Genomic DNA, 7,668 nt, shown 5'->3' on the forward strand with positions numbered 1-7,668 from the left:
TTGAAGGCATGAATTTGGCTTTGATCCCAAAGTCATGAAGCATCATCTCAAAATAAACTAGAAGGGCACTCCGTAGAGCGCATACCTCCACCACGTAATGCCTGATCCACGAGAACATATCGGGCCCAATACATTTTTGAAATATCATGGTACATATCTTTTTTGGCCCCATCTCTCAATGGTGAAGAATCACTTTAAATATTAAATCATTCTCGTATCCAGATCTTCACCAAAAATCGAATCAATTCGTCATGGTCACACACCCACCCTGTCCACTAAGTTTCATCCGAATGCGTCCACAACGTTTTGAGATATCGTGCTATTATATTAGTTCAGCCCCATCTCACAATGGTGAAGAATTACTTTAAAAGTTTCGGATCTGGATTCGGATTTTCACTAAAATAGAATCAATTCTTCTTTGTCACACACACAATGTGTCCACAAAGTTTCATCTGAATCAGTCCACAACCTTTTGAGATATCGTGCTATATATCGATTTTGAGCACAATCTCTCAATGGTCAAGAATCACTTTAAAAATTGGAGGAGTCAGATCCGGATCCAGATCTTCACGAAAATATAATCAGTTTGTATTTGTCTCACACCCAACCTGCCCACATTATCCGGATCCGTCCACAACTTTTTGAGATATCCTGCACACAAACAAACAAACAAACAAAGACAGAGAGGGGTGAAAACAACCTCCTTCACCTTCAGAGGTAATCATAGAGTGACATAATCAGACGACAGGTTTCTGATGTAACTGCCTAGGTGATTAATCCAAACGAGAACAATGCATAGCCGTTTTGTTTTCAGGCTGCTGCATGACCATGATCACCTGAACTATAACTCACAAAGCTGTGACAACATGACGGTCAAACACGTGACCTAGAAATTCAACTTTATCCTTCTGAAATATACACGTTTTCTCGTTTAGTTTGAGACCAGATTTCTCGACATTTAATATTTGAGGACCCGATCGAGATTTCCTTCATGTTCATCGAGAGCCCTTTCAATGATCAGAGTATCATCAATGCAAGACAAAAACTCCACTGTGATCTTCCAGCAATTGCGTCATCTTTTGCAGAAAGATTTCCAGTGCCGAAGTGATGCCAAAATGCAGCCTATCGAAGGCATGCCAGCCAATCGGAGTGATGAACATCGTGTAGATCTTTGCATGAATCAGGATAAAGTGGGATGGACCAAAATACAGTTTAAGTATCTAGTTTTGAAAACAAACAGTCGACCCAGCCAATTTGGCAAGCATCTTATCCATTGTAGGCATTTTAAAATTTTCACGAATAATTGATTTGTTCAGTTGTTCCAAGTATACACAAATCCAAACATCACCGCTCTTCTTGAGAACCGGCATTGTCCGGGCGCACCACGGAGTTGGCTCTGTCACTCTCTGGATAACATCCTAGTTTTCCATCAGTTTCTCAGCCTCTATCTTGGGCAAGAGAGGAACGAAAGAAATGCCTGGATGTTGAAACACTAAGGTACAGCACTGTCCTGGAGCCAAATTTTCAGTGGGCTGGACAGCAGGCAACCCATGTGAGCAAAGATACAGTACCAACACGTAGCTCACCAGCATAAGAAACCAGTCTCATGGCACTTGCTGTGGTCCACTCAGCAAATTGTCACCCTGTGTGCACGAAGCAAAAAGCAGAGTTAAGCAATTGGTTCAGCCTGTCTGTCTGTCTACAGACAGTTTATGATCGAGGAACAACTCAATTTCAATTGAATTTGTATTTTCAACACTGTAGAACACGAATCTGCAATTTCGCAGTACTTTGGCTCTGAATTTTGGCAAATTGTACGGAACGTCGTCCCGATCGCGCAAGCACAGAGAGGAAGGAGTAAGGTAATAGACTGAAAAATGTTTGCCTGTCTGACAGTCAAACAAAATTGAAAAATCATTCCAAACAGGAAACTTACTGTTTTTAGCAACATCATGAAGGACTAACAGGCACAAAGAAGTAATTCTAAAACCTTTAAAATCTTTATTTTATTTCAACTGAATTATATACTTGAACACTGTACAGTTTAACACAAATCGCCTTTTGGCACTTTCAAAAACCTGTTTAGCAGTACTTGGGCAAAATATTACAACATTTTATGTCATCTCGTTCGCATAACGTTCCCCAAGTCTTTTTTTCCCCTTTTCTCAAGACTGCGTGGGATAAGGCGTTCTATGAACTCTCTAGCTGGTACAGTTCTCGACCATGCACCTTTTCGCACATTGGTTGTGAACACCATCGCATTGAATTGTCGCACCGACACCTGGATTAATCTCTGATGCGACACACACACACACACACACACACACACACAAACACCTGCTCTTACGTGACAACATTTTTTGCACCTGTAGCACCTGGCCTTGGCAGCAGGAAACATGTGACCAAGAGGTATGCTCATTTCATATAGAATGGCCTTTTGCAGGTAAGAAGGGAAACCAACACGGAGACCAAGCAAAGGCAGATATACGAGTATACTTTGAATAGCAATACAACTAAGGTTGTGCGGTGAGTAGAATCAACAGATCGAGGAATTTTTTTTTTTTTTTTTAAGCAACACTATTGGTATCATGTTCTCACACTGCAAAGCTATATTTACATACATTGACAAAACGATCCCAGGGGGGAGAACATAATGAAACACCATAGCAATTGTTGTGATGAGCGATCCCTACATGACTGCAAATCATTTCTGCTTGCTGTAGGATTGGGATTACGAATTGTACAGAACACTAGACATTTCCAAAAAAAAAAAAAAAGACAAAAGCTTCTTGTATAGTTTAGTCGAATGGTGAGAATTCCAGGTTGGGCTTGTTTGGCAAGAAGAAACACGCCGAGAATTTGTTTTTGGAAAATCGGCATGCCAGGTAAACTGATTGTCTATATAGATTTGATGTAATCAAACACTAAATGCAGCAAATGAAGGTGTGAATGGAATTCCAAAGAAAAACTCAAACAAAATGTATTTTCCTTGCGTGCGTGCAGGGAAGGGGTGTGTGCTGTAGCCGAAGCAATACCACAGTAAGGACTACACTGGGTGGTTTGTTTTTGCTTCCCTCATGGCAGTAAGGTGTGGAATTTAAAATTTGTTTAGGGTGCCAACAATAACTTACCTACTCTTCGCACAAACACCATGGTATCTTATCCATCCACCAACTAATGCTAGCAGACAAGGCACCTGACCTCACGTACACATGGGGAACGGCACACCTTGTGACGTAACACTCTCCTGGCAAAGCACCAACCTGACAGTTTCTAGTCGGCTCGGAAATGTAATCCAGACTAGGGAACTCAAAGGTAAGTGTGGTGCATCTGCACCATCCTGTCAGACATCAGACCCAACAGGTATCGTATCAAGGGCATTTTAAATTTCTTTCTTTCTCAGGGATTTACACCTCACGGTAATGTTAGCATAACATGATCAAGACACCTCTCCTGAGCCATAGAGGCTTCTTCACAGCAGACGTCTTTGGGCAATCGACTTCAGCTTACCAGAATACGAATAGCACCGAACTCGGAACACTTCACGCCTGTGACTGGAAACTATTTGTAACTGCCCACACCAAATGGCAGCAGTGTTGTCGATTGGATTCAAAAGCAGAGTCATTTACCTCTCCAACTGAAGCCCAAGAATGGGTTGTTGCTTGTGGCTGCTTCGTTTTCTGACAGTGGCTGTGCCACTGATGCAGTGCCCCCTGTTACCAGAAAGCTGGTACTCATTTTGCTGACCTCAGAAGGATAACAGGCCGAGTCACACACCTGGTTATATTTAACGACCCTAAGATCTTAAGCCAACCACCTTAACCGTGAAGCAAATATCAGGCGTCAGCAATGTTTGTCATTTTATGGCATCAATGACAAACCTCTGAAATGGATCGAGGCTTTTCCCTGTCTTTCCCTTTTCTCTGTAGAACCCAACGTGTCACTCTCAACGGTATTCAATCAGACTGCATTAACGTCGGCAACGGAGTCCCACCGGGAAGGTTTCTCGGTCCCCAGCCCTTCGTGTTACACGTCAACGACTTGCTGACCGATACAAAGAACCCAGCCCACATTTACGCTGACGACACAAAGATATTTGGGGATGTCACAACCCCAGCACACTCAAGATCATCAAAGGAGGAACTTGACGCAGCTGCAAGATGAGTCAACATATTTGGCAACTTTCATTCAATCCAGACAAATGTAAGGTCACACGCATTGGCAAAGCAAACTGGAATGTAGCACACTACTTAAAGGAGAAGAACTGCAAGTTACACAGGAAAATAAGGGCCTTGGTGTTGTTAAAGGCAATGAACTAACCTTTTCATAGACATGTAGTGGCATCTGTCAACGAGGCCAATCAGATGCTTGGTCTTATCAAGAGGACCTTTTCCAGCTTCACCAAGAAAACTTTCCAATTCCTCTTCAACTCTATGGTCCATCATCTCCTCGCATATGGAAATGTAGTTTGGAATCCAACATTTAAGGCAGACACCGATAATACAGAGAGGAAACTCGCATATCAGGAAAGACTCAAGACAACTGGATGCGTTCTCCCTCCACTACAGGAGACTTGATTGTAGTGTGCAAGGTCATCAAAGGCTGAGTAGTGACAGAAGCAGAGCACTCGCTTGTTCCAGCGATGTCTCATGTAACTAGTAGACATACTCTGAAGTTGTTTAAGGAGAGGAGTTGTACGGCTCTACAAAAGAACTGTTTCAATCAAAGAGTAAACTGAGAAATGGAATGGCCTTCCTCACTTAGTGGTAGCTGCGCCACCACTTTGAATACTCTACTTAAGAGCAGGTTAGACAAACATTGGTCCTCCTCTCACCAAGTTTTACCCTAACTACCAACAAACATACACACCTCGCAATAAATGATGTTCAAGTCGTTGTGACGTGGACCAACCTATCGTTGGGATGACTAGTGCGTGCCCGTACGTGCAAAAAAAAAAAGAAGAGAGAAGAAGAAGAATTGTGACATCAATTGTGACGTCATAGCACCGTGTCCTGTCATTGGTTTGCTAAATAAATGGGCACTTGGGAAACAGCTGAAACAGATGAAGAAGAACGATATCAAACCTTGAAAAGGCACAGACTCAGGTCCCCAGCATCAATTGTGACATCATACCAAACCCGAGGTCGGCAACCTGCGGCCCGCGGGCCGCATTTGGCCCACGAGCTCCTCCCGTGCGGCCCGCGGCGCCTTGTCCAGATTTCCATTAGGTGCGGCCCGCAAAACATTTTTCTGAACTGACGGCAAATTTAACATATGTGGACATATGATTCTTCCACATATATCACAGTCTCTGGACGTCAAAATAAATTATTTTTGCTTCTAGTCCACTTAACTTGGTCTTAAATATTTTTTCGTTGTTGTTTCAGATGTCTGAAGGTCTTAAGGTTCAATTTACAATTACATTTATCATCATTGATTTTAGGTGTGTTTGTTATTTTTTCGGGTTGGGAGAGGGGTGCGGCCCGCGAGGTGGCCCGAACGTGGCCCAGTGGCCCGCGGCCTGGTTTAGGTTGCCGACGCCTGTACCAAACGAAGAAGAATAATTGTAAAGTCAATTGTGACGTCATAGCACCGTATCCTGTCATTGGTTTGGTAAATAAATGGCCATAACTTGGGAACCACTTGTCCGATTAATAGCGAACGCAGTGAGCTTCATACTTAACGCGTGCATGAGAGAGAATAGGAAACAACAACAACAACAACAACAACAACACAATACCCCTGGCTATTTGGAATCCGTGTCGTTAGCTATGACCTTTTGCTTCCGGTTGTTGTTAAACGCTGTGCGGTGTATAAACACGATTGGGTTTTATTTCTATCTTGTGAATATTACTTAACGCGTGCACATGAGAGAATAGGAAACAACAAAAACAACACAATACCCTGGAAATTGTGAATCCGTGTCGTTGGCTATGACCATTTTGCTTCCGTTTTTGTTTTGTTTCTGGTTTTTTTTTTGTTTCCGGTTTTTGTCATGGGGAATGATGCATGCCGGGAGATCATGACCGGAAGTGTTTATTTATTTATTCAATTATTTTTTCCTCAAAGTTAATTTTATACCTCCGAAGGTGATTTTTTTCATGACAGGAAATGTTTATTTCGTATTTAACATTACCGGGAGTGATTTTAAAACTCTTTCCGGAACTTTTAATTTCATTTATTCTTGACCAGAAGTGATCGTTTATTTATTCAATTATTATTTTCCCCAAAGTTAATTTTATACCTCCGAAAGTGATTTTTTTCATGACAGCAAATGTTTATTTTGTATTTCACATTTCCGGGAGTGATTTTGAAACTCTTTCCGGAACTTTTAATTTCATTTATTCTTGACCAGAAGTGATCGTTTATTTATTTATTTATTCAATTAATTTTCCCCCAAAGTTAATTTTAATAAAGATATCTCCCACATCATCAAAAAATATTTTTTTTTTATCGTGATTTACATTATTTGATCGCTGATCCCGAATCCAGGCCGAAGTAACCGGAAATTGCGTCAAAATCATCAGCTGTGCGGCACTTACATGTACCACGGTCTAGTTGGCAAGTATACAGATGTGAACAAGTTTTATGTAAAGTCAGAAGCGAATGTAAGAAGAATACTACGTTCGCTTCTAGGCTTTGCCTATCCCTTATCATCAAACCTTGAAAAGGCACATCCTCAGGTCCCCATCAATATTCCTGGCAAGTTTCAATTAGATCAGCCCAGTGGTTGTCGAGAAACAGCGGTCACACACACACACACACACACACACACGCACACACACACACACACACACACACACACACACACACACACACACACACACATTGCTGGAATTATAGATAGATAATCAGGATGACAATGATTATAGTGCAATCATCAAGAAAATGGTCAATTCCCTCCACCGGGGAAAATCCAACAGCACAGGCACGATTAGCCCGAGTACAATCGTGTACAGTACACACAACCACCGACAACAATACATCTGGAACAAGGCCAAAGCCTTCCTGGGCTTGAGGTGATCAAGCAATCGGTCCAGTTGGAACCTTTAAATGTAACAGTGTATTACTCACGGGTTAAAACACCTGGCGGAGTTCAAAGGTTAAATCATTGCAATTACGACTGCTTTTGAGAGCTGCGGCAATTTAACTGGCGACGATGGTGGTTCATTGAGAAAGTGAAGCGGTATCCCAGTGACTCACCTGTGCACTGACACCAACAGCTCCTGTGACAATATTGAGCGGGAAAGGGGAAGGCGGGCAGCGATGGATAATGTGTGGAAGAGGAAAGAGAGAGTCGGCAGGTGGACAAAAGGAGGATGAGAAGAATTGGGGAAAGACAGATCGAGGGGGGGGAGAGGAGGAAGAAAAAAAAAAATTAAAAAAAATAAATAAAAAAGGAATATGGGAAGCTGAGGGAACGCTGCTCACAACAACCAGCAACCCGGAAGTAGAGACACCACCCTTTTACACTTAGAGTTCTAAAAACATGTCGCTTTGTTCATTAAACGATTTACTTGATTCAGTAATATTTCCCTGTTAAATAGTTTGAGGATAGAACTGGAAGAGAGCAGAAAAAAAATTTTTTAAGAAAAATAAAAAGGTGGAAACAGCGGAGCTACTATTATTCGTCGACACACCCTAATGGTTCTGGGTGTTCATTATGTA

At 42.0% G+C, this 7,668-nt stretch overlaps 1 protein-coding gene across 7 annotated transcripts in view; it reads right to left on the bottom strand.

Moving 5' to 3' along the window:
- LOC147022974 (rho guanine nucleotide exchange factor 7-like) overlaps positions 1-7,668 on the bottom strand; it is an 87,065-nt gene that overhangs the window by 78,684 nt on the left and 713 nt on the right. For 3 of the 7 annotated variants that reach the window (XM_085887961.1, XM_085887966.1, XM_085887967.1), the window contains exon 1: positions 7,204-7,480. The exons of 1 other annotated variant lie outside the window; for it this stretch is intronic. The gene's annotated coding sequence lies outside the window, so the exon portion shown is untranslated. Of the gene's footprint in view, positions 1-1,586; positions 1,644-3,881; positions 4,007-7,074; positions 7,098-7,203; positions 7,481-7,668 lie in introns of those variants that run through there. 3 more of the 7 variants (XM_085887963.1, XM_085887965.1, XM_085887964.1) reach the window with 3 other exon arrangements.

This window comes from Eptatretus burgeri, chromosome 7 (assembly GCF_056783735.1).
Source record: "Eptatretus burgeri isolate ZD-2024b chromosome 7, Ebu_testis_v1, whole genome shotgun sequence".
In the NCBI taxonomy this organism is placed as follows: domain Eukaryota; kingdom Metazoa; phylum Chordata; class Myxini; order Myxiniformes; family Myxinidae; genus Eptatretus; species Eptatretus burgeri.